The 19,012-nt window shown below is 37.5% G+C and overlaps 1 long non-coding RNA gene across 1 annotated transcript; it reads left to right on the plus strand.

The window, feature by feature from the left end:
* Positions 1–9,212: 9,212 nt before the first annotated feature.
* LOC138425067 (uncharacterized) lies at positions 9,213–14,105 on the plus strand. The gene is made up of 2 exons (XR_011251084.1): positions 9,213–9,397; positions 12,635–14,105. It is a non-coding gene; the product is annotated as an uncharacterized lncRNA (long non-coding RNA).
* Positions 14,106–19,012: the final 4,907 nt, after the last annotated feature.

The following is a 19,012-nucleotide window of genomic DNA, read 5'->3' on the forward strand; positions in this document are numbered from 1 at the left end:
TCCACACAGTCAAAGGCTTTGGCATAGTCAGTAAAGCAGAAGTAGATGTTTTTCTGGAACTCTCTTGCTCTTTTGGTGATCCAGTGGATGTTGGCAATTTGATCTCTGGTTACTCTGCCTTTTCTAAATTCAGCTTGAACATCTGGATGTTCACGGTTCATGTACTGTTGAAGCCTGGCTTGGAGAATTTTCAGCAGTACTTTGCTAACATGTGAGAGGAGTGCAATTATGCAGTAGTTTGAGCATTCTTTGGCACTGTCTTTCTTTGGGATTGAAATGAAAAGTGACCTTTTCCAGTCCTGTGGCCACTGCTGAGTTTTTCATATTTGCTGGCATATTGAGTGCAGTACTTTCATAGCATCATCTTTTAGGATTTGAAATAGCTCAACTGGAATTCCATCACCTCCACTAGCTTTGTTCATAGTGATGATTCCTAAGGCCCACTTGACTTTGCATTCCAGAATGTCTGGCTCTAGGTGAGTGATCACACCATTGTGATTATTTGGGTCTGAAGATCTTCTTTGTATAGTTCTTCTGTTTATTTTTGCCACCTCTTCTTAATATATTCTGCTTCTGTTAGGTCGATACCATTTTTATTGTGCCCATCTTTGCATGAAATATTCCCTTGTTATCTTTAATTTTCTTGAAGAGATCTCTAGTCTTTACCATTCTATTGTTTTCCTCTATTTCTTTGCCTTGATCACTGAGCCTTCCTCAGTGGTTACTTAGCTATTTATATTTCCCCAAATCATAAAACTTTACCTTAAAAAGAATGAATGTTGCTATATGCCCATTTTACCTTTTTTTTTTTCCAGAAAGGCCAAAACAGACTATGTGCAAAGATCCATAAATAGAATGCTGCTGCTGCTAAGCTGCTTCAGTCGTGTCCAACTCTGTGCCACCTCATAGACGGCAGCCCATCAGGTTCCCCCGTCCCTGGGATTCTCCAGGCAAGAACATTGGAGTGGGTTGCCATTTCCTTCTCCAATGCATGAAAGTGAAAAGAGAAAGTGAAGTCACTCAGTCGTGTCTGACTCTTAGCAACCCCATGGACTGCAGCCTACGAGGCTCCTCCACCCATGGGATTTTCCAGGCAAAAGTACTAGAGTGGGTTGCCAAGAATACAGCATAGTAAATTCAGGTTTCACAAGCCCAACTAGAGTACAGTGGGTATGATAACTATTACTTAGCTAACTATCTGGCTCACAGTAGAAACCCAATTAATAAATGCGGCATAAATGAACAGAGGGGAATCACGGTGCTATGAGCCTATAAACAGATAGAAACCAACTCAAAGCATGGAATCATTAGCAAAGTCGGCATGCTTATATTTTGTTCAGTGACTCAATGGAGATCTCTGTTATTTATATTATGTAGTAAGTGAAGTGAAATGAAGGTAGCTTTGTTGTGTCAGACTCTTTGCAACCCCAAAGACTATACAGTCCATGGAATTCTCCGGGCCAGAATACTGGAATGGGTAGCTTTTCCCTTCTCTAGGGGATCATCCCAATTCAGGGGTCAAACCCAGTTCTCCCACACTGCAGGTAGATTCTTTACCAACTGAGCTATGAGGGAAGCCCACATATTATGTAGTAAGTGCTGTCTTAAAGAAAAGGAGAAAATGTACAGAGTTGGGGTATATCAGAGCAGCCAATCTAATGACCGCAATGAGAATGGTTCCCCTTAAATTTTTTCCATGTGCATCTATACAAGCCCGGGGGGAGGATGCTCAGGGGAACATTTGTCTATCTCCACTTTTCTAGCTATTTTAGAGACATCTGCTAATGAGAAAAATGAGTGATGACAGAAACACAGAATCAAAGTGCAGAACATGAAGCCTAAATAGTCCCACTTGTTTCAGGTAATCAGGCCACTTTAGTCAAATTTTTTTTCAACAATTTTTCATACTTATTTATCCAGCCTATCCTGGGTATATAACACTCAATATAACATGATATTATAATATATCATATAATATATTATGTTAAACCATATTAGAAAATAAGGTAATACAAAATTATTCTCATGAAGGAAAATTTTACCTCAAACTTGAGTCGTAATAAGAAGTCAACATAATGACTCAAGACGTACAGAGAAATAAACAGCAGTTGTATAACCATGTAGAGCTGTGTTCTCTGGGGCCGAGGAATGGTTGGATTAAGGGAATAATATAGGAAAGTAGAGTTGTTGCTTTACCAAGTATGATAGGATTATTATCATATTTATCATATCCAGAGCAATAGGTGTTTTAAGTGGTTTACTAACCATCATTATTTATTCATTCAGGACTTCCTGCACTGTAAATAAATATGAGTCTCTTGAAAAAATAACTTCAGGAGGTTAAGATCAAGCTGAAAATGTAATAGAAAATGGGAACCAATTCCTCACCATTTCAGTTCTACACCAGTCCACTGTGAAAAGACGCTTGGTCAACAATTTGAAGTTATAGTTCTTTTCAGAAAGGGGACAACTTGGACCTCTTTTTTTTTTTAATAATAATACTTCTCAGTAAAGCGCCAGACGGGATTAGAATGAGGGAAGAGAGCCAGAAACAGGAAATGCGGTGTCAAGGGAACAAAGCACAAGCAGAGAAAAATTCAGAGAAGTTACTCTGCGCTTCCGCCGAGAATCTACACTTTGGGGTTTATCACATCGAGTCTTTTGAGATTTGTCTGTCACTAGACACTACTAAGCACACCATCTTTAAAGGAAATCTTTGTTCTAATTCCCGCCTGACAGGAAAAAGCTTCTGGGTTCACTCAACCCTAACTTTATCCTTTACAAAGGGAAACTATAGAGAGACCGGCTTTACTCCCAGGGGCTTCCCTAGCTCTTCTTATTTAACTCGCCCTGTCTAACCAGACAAGTGCTTAGACTCCCTCCATTCACCTGCCACAGCCCTCATCCAACACAAAAAAACCTGCTTAGATGCTTTTATTTTCTTTCCTTTGGGGTTCCTCAAAGTCTAGGTGCCCTAGAGAGGAATCCTTTATAACTAGGCGACCTAAGTGATTGATAAAAGGGCTGGAACAATGCAAAAAATAGAAAGACTATTGATGGTTTTCCTCAACCCCACAGTAGTTGAGATTATCTGACCCAGATTCAAATCATCAGGAGATGAGACTTCCAATATTAAAACACAAGGAAAGGGCCATATTTCTCAATTGAACTTAATTGCTAAGCACCCCGAACATCTATTATATGTGAGAAATGAAGACAGGTCCTTGTCTCAAAGCAAGACTGAACTCATCTTGGAAAAGTGAGCATTTACTTAATTTTAAGTCATCCTAGTAAAAAATATTCACTCGCAAAATTCAAAAATCCCTATCAACATTTTACAGTACCCTATAATTGAGCTTTCTGATATTTATCTCTAATCTTGTATTTATGCTCCAGATTATAATCTCATGTATATTGCAAAACTGCAGAAATGTCCCCAAGGAATATTGTTAGGCTTCAAATGAACAATGATCACCTCCCATTCTGATGATGACATCAGTCTTATCACCTGTGTGTCAGGTAACATCCTTGGTTGCAAGCAACAGAAACTGATCCTGAGTAATTTAAATAGAAAACCCATTACTGGGTAAAGAATGGGTTCACAGAACCTGTGGACAATGAAAAATCAGGCTTAGGAAATAAACCAAAAGTAGGGGAATTTGGTGAAGGCAAGGAGCAAAACATTTGCTTTTCAGCAGAAATGTCCAGTTGAGGTGTTGCCTTGGTTACCGTAGAACACTAATGAAGGCAGACACTGCACCCTTACTGAGCACGTGCAAGCTACAAATGGCTCTTCAGTCTCTTTCTCTCTGAATTGTCTGCTCCAGATTCAAATTCTGAAGTTTCAACATCCAACCCCCCAAGCCTAGATCATGCCCTGGTATGTTCAGACAGCTGATTTCTCACTCAAATCCTTTTTGAAAGTCTCTGTTACCACTGAAACGTCGTCCTTTAAAAGGTCTTCTTGGCAAATAAGCTGAAATTCCAAAATAAAAGGAAAAAAAATACCTTCTTTATATAGCTACATAATATGAAGCAGTAGCTCAAATATCAATAGAGATACATATGGTAATAAAAGGAAAATGAAAACCAACTACTAACATGCCTTTGCTCTGCTCTTGGCATTGATTTCAGCTGAAGTTTGCTCATGTTTGGTCACACCACAAATTCCGAGGGCGCTCACCAAAACCAACAAAGAGATACTTCTCCCGTCTGAGATTATGTCTTGATTACAGTGAAAGTCAGTGGCCTAGGAACAGGTGGTTTTCTTCAATCAGCTGAGTTCCCGAGAGATGAGAGGGGAGGTGGGGCTTGCGAGACCTGCCACTGGCTGGCAGTGGCTCACTCATCCCAAGACTTCTTGTTACTTTCTGGAAGGAACTGGAAATTTCAGAAATTACAAAGCTGCTCTCAGCTTTGATTTGGCCCACTGCTTACAACAGCTGTAAAAGTTGAATCTTGCGGGGGGGTGGGAGAGGTGGCGGAATAAAAACAAGGTCAAGACTGGTTGTAATGTGGTTTTACTAGAGGTATTGTTTTCAGAAGAGGGAAAAACCACTCTGTATGAATATGCAGAGAGTGAAAAATGAGAAAAACATGTTCGTTTTATTTCAAGCTACAGAGATTGGGCCCACAACCCCAATTACACATATGCAGCTACAGGCAGAATGAATAACTACTTGTCTTTGAAACGCTTTAGGATGCATTTTAACTTATCTCCAAAAACATTTAGTATTTTGAATTTTTTGTTAGTTCTCATGACCTGAATAATGATGGGGTAGGGGATGGTCTAAATGTTAAGCTAGCAAAACAAAATTATTTATTTTTAAAAAATGAGTGACTGATTTCCACCGTATCCCATGACTCAGAAACAAAGTGAAAGACTTTTCTTTCTGGACTTATTTCCTTTTATTTATTCCCTGCTGCAAAGAGATTTTTTCCTCCCCAAGTACTTCAAGCATATATTTCTCTTCTCTAGAGTTTCAAACTGGATTTTTTTTTTTCCTTTTCAAAAGCAGTGGATTAGGAGAGAGCCATTTTAGCCCCAAATAGTTACCAGGTTTTCCATGATTCTTTTATCAATTAACTGGAAGTGTTCACATCACTTTTGACAATACATGCCAGCAGGAAGGTAGTTCTATTTTAATTATTTAGGATCATACTTCTCAACCCTCGATGTGTATTAGAATCACCTGGAACACTTCAACAAAATGGATGTCTGGGCTTTATTCCAGCCCAACTAAGTCATAATCTCTAGACATGGAAGCCAGTCATTGGTGTTTGGTTTCCAACTCTGAGCTGAATCTACAACCATGAGAGATGGGGCTCAAAACCCCTCCCAGATAGTCGCCATTTCTTTGTGGCTGAACATCAAATGTCATACAAAAAGGATTTCTATTAAGGCACCAAGAAAGAATTAGAACAAAACTTCTCCTGCCTTCCTCCGATAGAGAAATAGACTGTGCCAACTCACTTTGTGAGCCCACATGGATTACAATAAAACAATAATAGTTACTTTACCATCCACACCTCCAGCTCTCTTCTCCCTAATTAGTCTTTTTGATCTCGAAATAGCCACTTAAAAGATGTAGCTTCAGTACCTCAGACTCTTAGCCTGACTCTCACTACAAGACTTGCTATAAATTGTATCATCCGTCAGAGAACACAGGAATCCCAAGACATATGCCCTTGCCAATTTTTGGAAACATTTTTGAAGTACTTTTGAGATTCTCAGGAATGAGTTCCCCCACTGGTATTCACTTGATGGGAAGGGAAAAAAAAAAAAAAACTCAGTTAAAAGGAGTGGCGAGCAGTCTGACTCTGGGTCCAGCTGGGGCCCAACTCCCCCAAAAGGGAGCAACAGCTCTCCAACCTGCCATTCTGATTCAGCACATCTGAGGTGAAACCTAAAGACTGGTATTTTTTAATAGGAACCTCAGAAGATTCTGCAACAGATGGTCTGCAGACCACCCAGAGAAACAAGCCATAGACTGTTAAATGAAAAGCTTTCAGAGAAACCAGGAATATTTAGGTGGGGAAAGCTAAGCTATCTTCAAATATTTAAAGGGTTTTCCTGTTTGGAAAAATAAATTAATAAATAGGTTTTTTTCTAAACTCTCTTCTGTAAGATTGAAAAAGATAGAAAAAATGAAACATGGGTGGAAAATGGAGAAAAAAAATTGCTTTGGCCTTAATTTAGAAAAGAATTTCATAGTCATCAAACTAAACTGCCTTAGAAAGTAGTATTTCATGATTCATCCAAGAATGTTTGCCACTTAGCAAAGATACTATCAAAGGGATGCAAGCTTGTGGTAGATAAACAGTTCAGTTTGCCATGTCCCTTAAAACATGAATTCACTCAGAATAACAAAGCTCATCATGGGTCTAAATCTTTATGGTAGTTTGAAAAAAAATGTAGCTGGCCTGTGTGCACCAAATTTAATTAAAGCACCTCATTACACCTTGAATATCTTATACCAGTGAGTCATGAAATTGACTTTTGAGTAATGAAGCTTTAACCCAGTTATAGGTCTGCCCCCCAAAAAAGTTGATTTAAAGTCAAGCATCAAAGCTAGTTCAATACAGCGATAGCTGGCTAGCAAGATGGGCTTCCCAGGTGGCTCAGTGGTAAAGAATCTGCCTGCCAATGCAGGAGCCATGAGTTCGATTCCCTGGATGGGTAAGATTTCCTGGAAAAGGAAATGGCAACCCACTCCACTAATCTTGCCTGGAAAATCCCATGGACAGAGGACACTCAGTCGTGTCCGACTCTTTGCGACCCCATGAACTGCAGCACACCAGGCCTCCCTGTCCATCACCAACTGCCAGAGTCTACCCAAACCCATGAGTTTGAGCCAGTGATGCCATCCAACCATCACTTTTGCAATAATAGAGTGTATAGTCCATGGGGGTCACAAAAGAATCGGACACAACTTAGTGACTAAACCACCACAACAAAGCTAGCTAAACAGAAAGAGATAGGGAGATGGATAATTGGATAGACAGAATGAAATGAGAGAGATTCATTCATTCCTGGCTAACAAGGACTAAGCACTCTCTAATCCATCTGTCTTATTAAATGCAGCTGTAAAATCTGGAAAGAATGCGCATGGAACAGCTAGCTATTTGAGGACTTTGAAAAGAAAATAGCAGCAAGTGGGTTGAATAAGAAGACCTGAACTAAAGTACCATCAGACAGACAATGACTTCACCAATTTTATTACCCTCTGGAGTTCCATGACCTGAATTCAAGATGGCTTGAGAACTGGAAGGGGTTCTTGCCATATACAGAAATCCAGAAGCACTCTAGTTCTGGCTCAAGAAGTGTTAAAAGGGCCTCCTAGACATCTACACAGTCAAGCACAGTGTTTCCATAGCCAGCTGACTCTCTGCCCTAGTTACTCTAATGGTGTCTTAATGTCAGTGTAGTGGTCACATGTTTGCAATACTCAGTTCAGTTCGGTCACTCAGTCGTGTCACTTTGCGACCCCATGAACTGCAGCACACCAGGCCTCCCTGTCCATCACCAACTGCCAGAGTCTACCCAAACCCATGAGTTTGAGCCAGTGATGCCATCCAACCATCACTTTTGCAATAATAGAGTGTATAAAATCTGCTACTAAAATCTCAGATTTTCTAAGTAACTTGAGAGGTGAAGTTCATCCATTTTTTGACTCTTATCCCTCGATCCTCAAGTTCAAATGCATAAGAGGAATGCACAGAACAATAAAGATTCTTTCCATAAAAAAAGTGGGAGGGGCCCTAATGCTCAGAGGGAGCATGGAAATCTGTTTTTCTTTTTCCTCGTTTTTCTTCCCTTGTTTCAATCTTCAGTGCCTCAGCCCCCAAATGATCCTAGAGCAGTGGTGGCAATGGCAGCAATCAGACCCTGTAGGTCCCTTTACCTTGAAGGAAGAAGATCTTCCCTTCCAAACCAAGGAGCTGTGGTCTGAAAATAATGGGAGGAGCCCCAGCTACTTACCCTACTCACTTCCCTTTTCTCAGGTTCCCCCCTTCCCCACCACTTTCTTCTCTCCTGCCCCTTGGACCTTGATGTGGGTGGAGTCAAGGAAAACAGGCAGCTGAGCAGGATGTCTTAAGGCAGGAGGTCTTTCTGACCTGAAGATTGCAAAAAATGGAATCTGAAGGAACCAGAATGTACCACGGAGACAGCAGAGAGAGAATTTAAGAAAGCAACTCCCATCAGTGGTATATGAACTCCTGGCATCACTTAAGTTGCAGGTGTGTGAGTCTGAATTTTAAAGAACACACACAGAATTTGAGAAGGGATGATGGAAGAGTCTATTACCCAGATCCTATAGCCTGGCTGCCTGGAAGACCTAAAGGACAGATCTGAGTAGCATTGCAAAGGATTTTAAAACCAAACTGATATTGAGACCACAACCCAAAGAAATCTGATCAAAATATGACTTGAACCCAACCAAGTTGACCGCCACTAAAGCAAAAATATTGTTATTCTCTGTGGGGTTTCAGCTAGACCCAGAGGGTACAACATAATAGTCAAAATGTCCACAATATAACATGAAATAATTTGGCATACATAAAATGTGGAAAATCTCAAGTTGTTTAGGAAATGAGTCTGTGATGATAGAGTTGTTGGAGTTATCTGAGAGAAACTTGAAAGAAGTTGTAAAAATAAGAAAGAAGACAGAAATACCTTTGAAACTGGAAAGACAGAAAACCTCAGCAAAGAAATACAAAGCATTATGAAACACTAAACGGACATTTTATAATTGAAATTATAATAACTGAAATAAAAATCTCATAAGATGGTCTCAGTGATCAGAATGGAGGTGGCAGAGGAAAGAGTCAGTAAACTTGAAGATTCATGAATAAATATTACTCAGTCTGAACAATGAAAACAAAAGGAAAACAATAAACGGACAGAGTACCAGAACTAACACTTGTACCATCACAGCGCCAGAAGGAGAAGAGAAAAAAGTGCGAGGCTGGTAAAAATTCATAAGAAACAATGGCTGAAAACCTCCTAAATTTGGAGAAAGACTACCTTGTAGATTCTGTTTGTATCCTGGGCCAAGCAGCCAGAGGACAAAGAGAGAAAAAGTAAGGGGGATTACTAACCCAGCCCTTTTGTAATTGCAGCTGCTGGAAACCTCCTTTAGAGTTAGCTGGTCGCCTATGGGTTTCCATAGCTACAGCTCCGGTCGCTGCCATGAGATTGGCTAGTGGCTGGGGTGAGGTCGGGAGAATGGCAGCTAAGGGTTGGGTTTCTCGCTCTGCGTTGTTAAGTTCCACCTGAGACTGTTTAAACCAGGTTTCCCCTGGAGCTCTTTCTGCACCAGTAATGCTCACTTCCACAGTTCTGGCTGTGTTAGCTTCAGGCCAGAGGATACTAGAGGGACAAAAAAGGAAAACTGTGAGTGTTGAAAGGCCATTCTTCATCCACTTGTTACTATTAATATTTATTTTATGGCACCCACAGATAATTGCTGTCTACATTCTATCCAGGCTTATATTTGCTTTCAGAGAGACGAGGATTGCTTGTTCCATGTTACCCAGAACTGGAACCTCACTCTTCTAGAATAATTTCAGCCAAGGATAAGGATGTTCTGGGGAAATTACTAAATATTACAAAATATTACTTCTCACACTTTGGATAACATTATTGCAGATGAATGCTAAATAAGTCACTTTTGTTTTTCTGCTTATAGATTATCAGAAGGAATCTAATTTATTTAATTATATTCCTAGTCACTTTCCCATCACATTGCCAATATGAATTGAAGAACTAGAAGAATATTTTTATTGTATCCATAAAGATCATCTTTTAGAAAGTTAAACTGTTTTCCCCTAAATATTTATATAGACTTTACAAATTTAAACAGTCATCACTTTGGATTCTCCATGCCCCTGATTACCATCATTAGTACAGATAGGGGGAAAGTGGCTATATATTGAAATACATGTACACTCTTACTGTAACATGTGATTTTGTACATTTCTTACTATATTATTCATTCAGCCGGTATTTATTACATGTTCATCTAATTCTGGCTTCGACATTGTGGCAGTGAATAAATTGGTTAAGGTCCTGTCTTCATTCTATTAGTGTGGATATTTGAATAAAATATCCTAGGCCTGCTGACAAGCACAACTGGTCTGTACTATTGTTCTGAACATGCAGATGATTTTATCTTACTTATTCCGCAAGCAGACTTTGCCTCTGGTGAGCTTTACAACAGGATAGAGACTGGACAGATACATTTCTCTTCAAATGTACTCCAAATGAAAACGTTTGGGGTCGTTACAAATTTCATGTTCAACTGAATGATTGTAAACATAACTGTGGTTTAGGTATGAATATTCCTGCTCACTGAGCATAACACTCACTGTAAAATCTTGCCTTGAAATATTTTGCAAATTTCCTAAATTTGGGCAAAGATGTCAGCTTTACAAAAGCAAAAAAAAAAAAAAATGCCGCAGGTTGAGTCTAGTGCTCTTTACCCTCTGATTTGTACTCTCCCAGCTGAAGTTAATAATTATATCTTTTATTTTCTTAAGCAGCTTTTTCACTTTGAGAGTTTAAATAACTTGGTTAGCACAGCTTAGCTTTTCCCAGGTGGTTTATTGAATGTCACAGTTTACAACCTCAGACCTGAAAAATGAAGCTAAATTCTTAAAAAAAAAAAAAAAAATGAGTTTTGTGTATTCACTTCTGTATCATTTTGGTTTAGTATCAAGAGAAGGGCACTTGCTACAAATTCATTAGCTCATGAATGTGCAGAATTTTTTAAAAGTATTTTGTGTTTCAGCTCTGTGATCAATATTATCATAATATATATTAGACACTTGTCTTCATTATTTCTTTTTTCCTTCTCTTTCCTCCTTCATCCTCTCCTCCATTCTTTCCTTCCATCTGTCCCCTTCTTCTCATCTTCTACATAACTATCTCTGGTCATTTTTCATCTTCTCAAAATTTTCTCACCCAGTTTTGAGAGTATGAACATGCCGTTGTTGCAAGAACGGGGACCCCTTCCAGGGCCCGAAACCGGGCTCTTATCTATCACTCGGAAATGAATTGTCCTAGGAGACACATGTGCAGACAAAGCAAGAGATTTTATTGGGAAAGGGCATGTGGGTGGAGAGCAGTAGGGTAAGGTAACCCAGGAGAACCGCTCTGCCATGTGGCTCACAGTCTTGGGTTTTACGGTGATGGGATTTGTTTCCAAGTTGTCTTTAGCCAATCACTCTGACTCAGAGTCCTTCCTGGTGATGCACGCCTTGTTCAACCAAGACAGATGCCAGAGAGAGGGATCCATCTCTGGGAGGTGGTTGGACATGTGGTGTCTCCTTTTGACCTTCCAGTTGGTGGTGACTTATTAGTTCTATGTTCCTTACCAGGACCTCCTGTCCTAAAACAACTCATGCAAATGGTTACTATGGTGCCTGGCCAGGGTGGGCGGTTCCAGTCAGTGTGCTTCCCCTAACACCATCACTTCTCAGATATATCTAGGCGTGGTTTACCAAAAAATTTAAGCATCTAAGGAAATTCTATCATCACTGTCACGTGGGCCGTGCATGTGTATGTTTTATATGAATCCAAGAATGTGAACAACCTTCTACTTGGCAGAACACATTGAACTAATTAAAGCTAGTAGAAACTACAAAAATTTCACTGAATTCCAGAAACCATATACCTTCTTGGTTTGTTTTGAGGCATTTTTTCCCCCAACATTGGTTAAATAGCTATCATTTTAACGTTTGCACCTCCCACCTCCCCCGACCCAAGGGAGGATAGTACTATTGTAATTATACTACATTCTTCTGAGGTTCTATAATGAGCTATTATTTTGCTAATGGAATATTCAAGTAGTCCGTAGTAATTTATCAAATAGTCCCAAGTCCCATTTTCTCAGTGTGAATCTTTTTGTTCACAGGTAAATTGATGTGTGGGGGGTTATCAAGGCTTTTTTGTAATTCAAATTATCCATTCCACCTCTCTTCACACACACAGACACTCACTATACGCACTCTTAGAAGAGTGTTTAGAAATGTTTATAATTGAAATTGTACAGACTTTTTGCAAGTAGAAATTTCTGCATTTCAATTTGCTTCTTTATTTTTGCATTTTGATCCCTAATTTTGAAAATGCACCTGAATTGAAGGAGGAAGGGAAAATGTAATTCAGCTTTTTTCATGCTACAGGATGTTCTATTGTCAGCTTGAACTACTAGCAGGAGAGCACTATTCTAAATTAGAGACTAAAACAAGAAACCATCTCAGCCCAAGCTCTTCCATTTTCCTCCACCTTTGAAATACATGAATTTAAACTGGTGTGGTTCTTATTGAAATGGACACCCCCTTTTGGCACAGAAATGTTAAAGGTATAACATTATACCTTTAAATAAAAGTGTTGCACATGTATTAATGAAGAGCTCCTGAGCAGAAAACTATGCAAAAAAAAAAAAAACCCACATTGGGAGACTTGTTTTAAACTATTTAAACAAACAACAAACAAATGCAAATTACCTATACAATTAACTAAGCCACTAACTGTGAGGTTCCAATTCCTATCATGATGGTAAAATGTTTGTTCTGCTGGCTGTTTCCTCAAATCAACCTTAAAGTTTATTTTGTAATCTTGTCCTGACAGGAAAACATCTTTGAGAAGCTAACTAACAGAAGGCCCCGAGGATGAAGGCTGTCTAGAATCGCTGCTATGTGATAGGATGGGGAGTTTCACCCTCCTATGAGAGTGCTCCAAAGATGACCCTTGAGGAGACAGAGTGAAGAAAAGCCTTCTAAAATGTGTACTTGCCTTTCTTTCACATTGTCTGTGGACAATCATCACCTTCCCATTCACCAGAAATCTTCTGCAGCAGCTCAGATTGCTAAAGGGGTGTCTCTGAGATAACACTGGGTAGCACAAAGACCCTGCCTGAGTGATGAATTATTAAAAACAGGTGAAGGCTGACCAGCTGCTCTTGGGCATCCACCACCCCTCCCTTCTCCAACAACATCCATTCGCTGATGAATATCAGCCTAGGGAGACTGCCTCCTCCCATTGCTGTGCAACCATTAAAAATGAGACATGAATCACCCACAAGATGAAACTCCTGTGGGAGAACTGTTAACAGCCTGGAATCCACAGAGGTTCTGGGATGCCTGAGACTCTCTGCCCAAGGATTTAACTCCTCCTCTGTTTTTAAAATTCACCAAAATTCACACAGACTGGATCCTCACCTTTGGCCATTACCCAAAACACATTTCCAGGAATTCAGGGCTGTGTTTTCTATTCAGAGATCCTGCTGAAACAGAGTAGCTGACACACCAGGAGAGCCTAAACTCAGCAAGATAACTAGATGGCAAATAAAATAGAAAGCATGAACTGGACAACAATACTATCTTAAGCAAAAGTATTGGAACTGATTAAGAATTAAAAAGTGTGATAAATATAGTTATAGAAGTATTAGATGATATTAGCCATATGAAAGAGTAACATTAAGCCACAAAAGAAGTTCCAAATGGAAAAATGATGCATAAGAATTTAGGGATTCTTCTCAGGATTAAGGAAATCCTGAGATTTCTTTAAATTAGAAGGGCCATTGAGTGACAAATAGTACTGATAATGAAACACCAAGACATAAGTAAATTTAAGAAAATCAAAGTATAAGAGAAAATTCTGAACACTGATAAAAATAAAGCAAAGAAAGGAACAAATACTCCAAGTGAAAACAATTTTAGAGGATGTAATCAAATTAGAAAAGAAATCTAGAAGATGATGGAAGAGATATGATAATTAAAATTATCAAATCTTGTGGTAACAGTGAATGCTGGCAAAGACTGAGGGTGTGGGTGAATGTGTGTGTGTGTGAGAGAAAGAGAGAAAAAGAGTGGAAAAAATCTAGAGAAAATGGAAAAGTATATATAGAGTAACCTGGAAATAACATTCAACATTATTCAATTTGATGAGTTAGCAAACCTAAGGAATGAGTGATAGTTAGTTTGTCTAGGAAAATATTCTTTTGGGAAAGTTGGTGGTTACTCTTGTTGTTAGAAGAAAAAATATAAAATTTGTGTATGTGTGTATGCGTAATAAAATTTAAATATTTGTTATAAGAAAATAATCATGATTTTGGATCTTTGGAGAAGGGCAACTACCATAAGAATGAAATAAATAAATGTCATGTAGAAATTTTTAACCAGCAGAATAAATTAAAATCATTCAAAGAGCACAGATGGAGAAAAAAATTTGAAGTTTATGTGAAAAATAAGTACCAATATATTGGTAGTTATATTTATCTAGTATTTATAGTTATCTATAAAATTGAGTTAAACATACTAGTTAAAAGTGGAGACTATATATAACGATGCATTTTTTAAAAAGAGTAAACAATATGTTGTGTGAGAAAAGAAAAATATTAAGATGTATCAAGCAAATATGAACCAAAAGAAAAATAACACAGTAATCTTATACCTACAAATATAATTTAATGCCAAGATGTTACAATACTGATAAAGGAAACACTTGGACGAGAAGATATATTTATCATAAGCCATGTCCATTCATTTCCATATTGCATATGACAGCATTCTCATTGCAGTGGCATATCTGAGCAGGGCCAGCACAGCAAATGACTTGGCAAACCCTAGTTATTTAGAGTTTAGACCAGATATGGTCTTTAACACAAGACCATAAAACTGAAATTCTAGAAGCAGAGAAAGCAAATGGGGTAAAAAATAATATTTGAAGAGAGCCAGAATATTATAAATGATAGAATTAGTAAACAAGAACATTAAAAGAGCTATGATATCTCTATTCTATATGTTCAAGAAGCTAGAAAAGAGGTTGAACATATTATATATTTTCAAAAAACCTGAACTTGTACTGATAAAAACTATAATATCTGAGATGAAAAATTCACTAGATGGGATTCATGGCTGAATAGATACTGCAAAAGAAAAGATTGATGAAATTGAAGATATATCTATAGGAACTACCTAATATGAAAGAAAAATATAAAAGATAAAGGCCAAAAAGCTCAAACATAATACTAGTTAGCCTTGGAACAAATATATATTAACATATGATTAGAGTTGCTGAAAGACAGCAAATTGGGGATGACAGAATATTTTAAGAAATAGTAGGAGCAGTTTTTCTGAATCTGTTGAAAACCATATATCCCCAGATCCAAGAAACTCAATAGCCTCAAGTGTAAGTGATATATTTAATAGCAAAGACTTTCCCAACTCACATTATAATCAAATTGCCTAAAATCTGTAATAAACAACCTTAAAAAGCAGCCAGAAGTACATTTCATACAAAAGAACAATAATTATCACAGTAGATTTCTCGTTGGAAGTAGTGCAGACAAAAGTAAATAGTCCTAAAAGAAAAACTATCAACCTAAAATTATTTACCTATTGACAGTATCTTTCAAAAACAAAGATTAAATAAAGACTTCAAGCCTACAAAATCTGAAAGCAATAAAGAGCACTGGGAATGATAACTATGTAGGTACATATAACAATTTGTGAGAAAATCATTTAACTGTCTTTAAAAGATAATCTTCTCTTTAAAACAAAATTACTATGTATAACAAAGTTGAAAACATGGTCAAAGCAAAATGTATAATTACAATAGATTCAAGGCTGGAAGGGAAGAAAGAGAACTACATTTTAACTTCCTTATAATATACATAAATTTATATATCACTTTAAGTTAGACTGTGATAAGTTAAAGATGTATACTTTAAACCCTAAAATGAATATGAAGATGACATGCTGAAGAATTATAATTAATGTGCCAATAAAAAATATAGAATCATAAAAATTAATTAAAAAGGAAGAAAAGAGAAGAAAAGTACAAATGGGACAGATAAGAAACAAGTAGCAGAATAATAGATGGTCAGTAATCATATGAAATCTAAATGGTCTAAACTGAAGTTAAAAGGCAGGGACTGCATGATAAGTCAGAAAACAAATACAACTATATGCTGCCTAAAAGAATTCGTTATATAAAGAATTATATTGAAAGCAAAAGGATGGAAAAAGATACGCTAGCTATGAAATCTAGAAAAATAATTGATTTCGGTTCAGTTTAGTAACTCAGTTGTGTCCAACTCTTTGAGACCCCATGAATCACAGCACACCAAGCCTCCCTGTCCATCACCAACTCCTGGAGTTCACTCAAACTCATGTCCATCAAGTCGGTGATGCTACACCGACCAGCCATCTCATCCTCTGTGTTCCCCTTTTCCTCCTGCCCCCAATCCCTCCCAGCATCAGAGTCTTTTCCAACTGATTTATGAAAGTATATTTTTCTCTTACATATGAACAAAGACTTGGCTATAAAAATTGAATTCTTTTATTTAGGTTACAGCTCTTGTTCTTTATGAACTGTTGACTAGGGATTAGTTCAGAGACCATATGGTCTGCTGATGTGGTTTTAGAGTAGTAACAGAAAATGTAAATTTGCTGATGAGTCTAAAACCTGGAAATTTCACATAAAAATTTGCATTTCTGGTTTTTCTCAAAAGGTTGTAACAGTTAGCAGCCCTGGAATGCCATTCTCATATGGGAATACAGAACTAAAGTTGAGTGGCAACTTCTGCCTTTAGTCTAAATCTACAATCTCCAACTCACCATAGTGCCTATTGGCACGACTTCACTCTCTTGCATTACTTGCCTGACATCTGATGGCAACTGGGACTGTGAGCTCTGATGTTGCTTGATTGGTTTTTAGAATTCTGTACCCGTGAAGAAAATTGTGAAACAATTCTAGCTTTTGTTGTCTGGTTTGTTGTGATCTCTTATTTTTAATGCTTTGACTGGATGGAATCAAGGAGATTTATTTAAAATTTGAAACTGTAGGATACATGAAAAATAAAATAAAACTACAGGAATCCTGTATCTCACTGCTTTCTCCATTTACGTATCTGGTACATAATTTGTTCTACATACTAAAGTATTAGTTTAGGAAGTTTGGCTTCTATTATAATTTATTACTTTCATTTCTTTATTGTGTTACCAGTTAAGCATATGCTGAAGATTTTTCTCTGGTTTTAGTCACCTTTTCTCTCATTGTTTCCGTTTCCTTATTTTTTTCTCCTGTGTTCGAAGACAAACACTCAGGTTTTTATTCATTATTAAAAGCTCTGGAATACTGATATAGCTCTTTATTATTTCTAACAATAACTTTAATCTTTGATTCCATTTTAGTGTTAGAATATATTAATAATAATATTTATTGAGCACTTAACTACATGCCAAACACTATTTAAACATTTGAATGTCTTATCTCAATGGATTTTTTCTAAAATCATGTGAAGATTGACTATTATTATCTCTTATAAAGGTGAAAAAATAAGACTTTCAGAGATTAACTTTTTTGAGATCAAAAGTATGGAAAATAGTGAAACCAAGACAAGTAACTGGGCATTTTTTAATCCAAAGCCCATGCTCTTATTCATGAGCTGCACAGTAAGCTTTCTTTTTCTCCAGTTTGTTTAGCTTGCTCCTCATCCAATTAATTCATTTCTTTTACCTTTAATTATGTTTCTTTTAAAAAAATCCCCTCCCTCTTATACCTCCCTTCCACTCCCCATCCCACCCATTAATTGTGATGATAAAATATAAGTAACATAAAATTTACCAACTTAATCTTTAGGCAGACAGTTTGATAGTATTATGTTCACATTTTTGTGTAATCAAGCAATCTCCAAACCTCTTTCATCTTGTGAAATTGAAACTCTGTACCCATTAAACTCCCTACCCCTACACCCCAGCCCCTGTCAACCACCATCTTACTTTGTCTCATCAATTCATTCTTTATCTCAGTTTGTTATTTTAACAAGAATTTAACAATTTGCTTGTGTAGGAACCTTGTTTTCCTAAAATTGCTAGAACCTAAATATTGTATTTCCAAGCTTTTTCAAAATTAGAAATGTTTTCAAAATATGTTCTTTTCCAGCACTATAGTTTCTGTGTTTTATAGAGTAGAATCACTTCAAATGATACTTATTTGTTTTGAAAAGATGTTTTCTTGTACTTGAAAAGAACAGTATTAATCTGTTGGTATTAATTTTATCTGAGCTCAGTTAGAATCATCCTTTCAATCTCATGTCACAGGAGGTCATTATGTTTAGAATCTCAATCAACTTTCTGGTTCTGTGTTGTCTTTAGTAAGGATCCATTGGCCTGAGTAACAACCCTATTGTCTTATGATCTGATTATTTTATCATAAGAGAAGAGTCTTACTCTGTACAGCCTGAAATGATCTGTATTTCTTGCCCTGCAAAAAAATCCAAATGGGGAAATAAATATCCCAACATCTGGATCTAAAAGGTTACCACATTCACATTGGCCTCGGCAATGTTCCATTCCTCAGGACGACCGAGCTGAGAGATGCATTAAACACAAAAGAGGGGCCAGAGGGTGGAACCATGTGTTTGAATTCCATACTGAGGAGCTTTCATGGAACAGAAGGGGGACCTGTGCCTCTCTGAGTCTGTGTAGATGGAAATTCTCCACCTTAACACATGTGACTTTACCATTCTGCCTCCAGGCTAAGAGTTGATTCTCCAACTTTTGCCTGACACATTTTTGACCAACATTTCTAGTTTCCACTGTTGTTGAAACTGCATTGCTTTTCCTGTTTTCATGAGCATTAAATGGAAAGATTGAAGGAATGAATCAAGAACTGCTGGTTACCAACAATATAGCCAGAATATCCTCTTTCATATATAAAGAGGAAGCTGGAAATGGCTTTTGCCCTCCTGTGCCAGTTTGACCTAAAATCCAATGTACGCCAACAGTCTTTTATAAACCACGCACATGGACAAAGTGCTTTTTGACTATAAATCCAGCTGGTCACTGAAGAGCCAATTTCTGTTTACTATTACTATCTTTTCCATTTTCTTTTTCCAGAAGTATTTTGGCAGGGAAGGGTGTATATATATGTGTGTGTGTGTATATATATATGTAAGTATATATATGTGTGTGTGTATATATATGTATATATATTGCACAA

This window comes from Ovis canadensis, chromosome 20 (assembly GCF_042477335.2).
Source record: "Ovis canadensis isolate MfBH-ARS-UI-01 breed Bighorn chromosome 20, ARS-UI_OviCan_v2, whole genome shotgun sequence".
In the NCBI taxonomy this organism is placed as follows: Eukaryota; Metazoa; Chordata; class Mammalia; order Artiodactyla; family Bovidae; genus Ovis; species Ovis canadensis.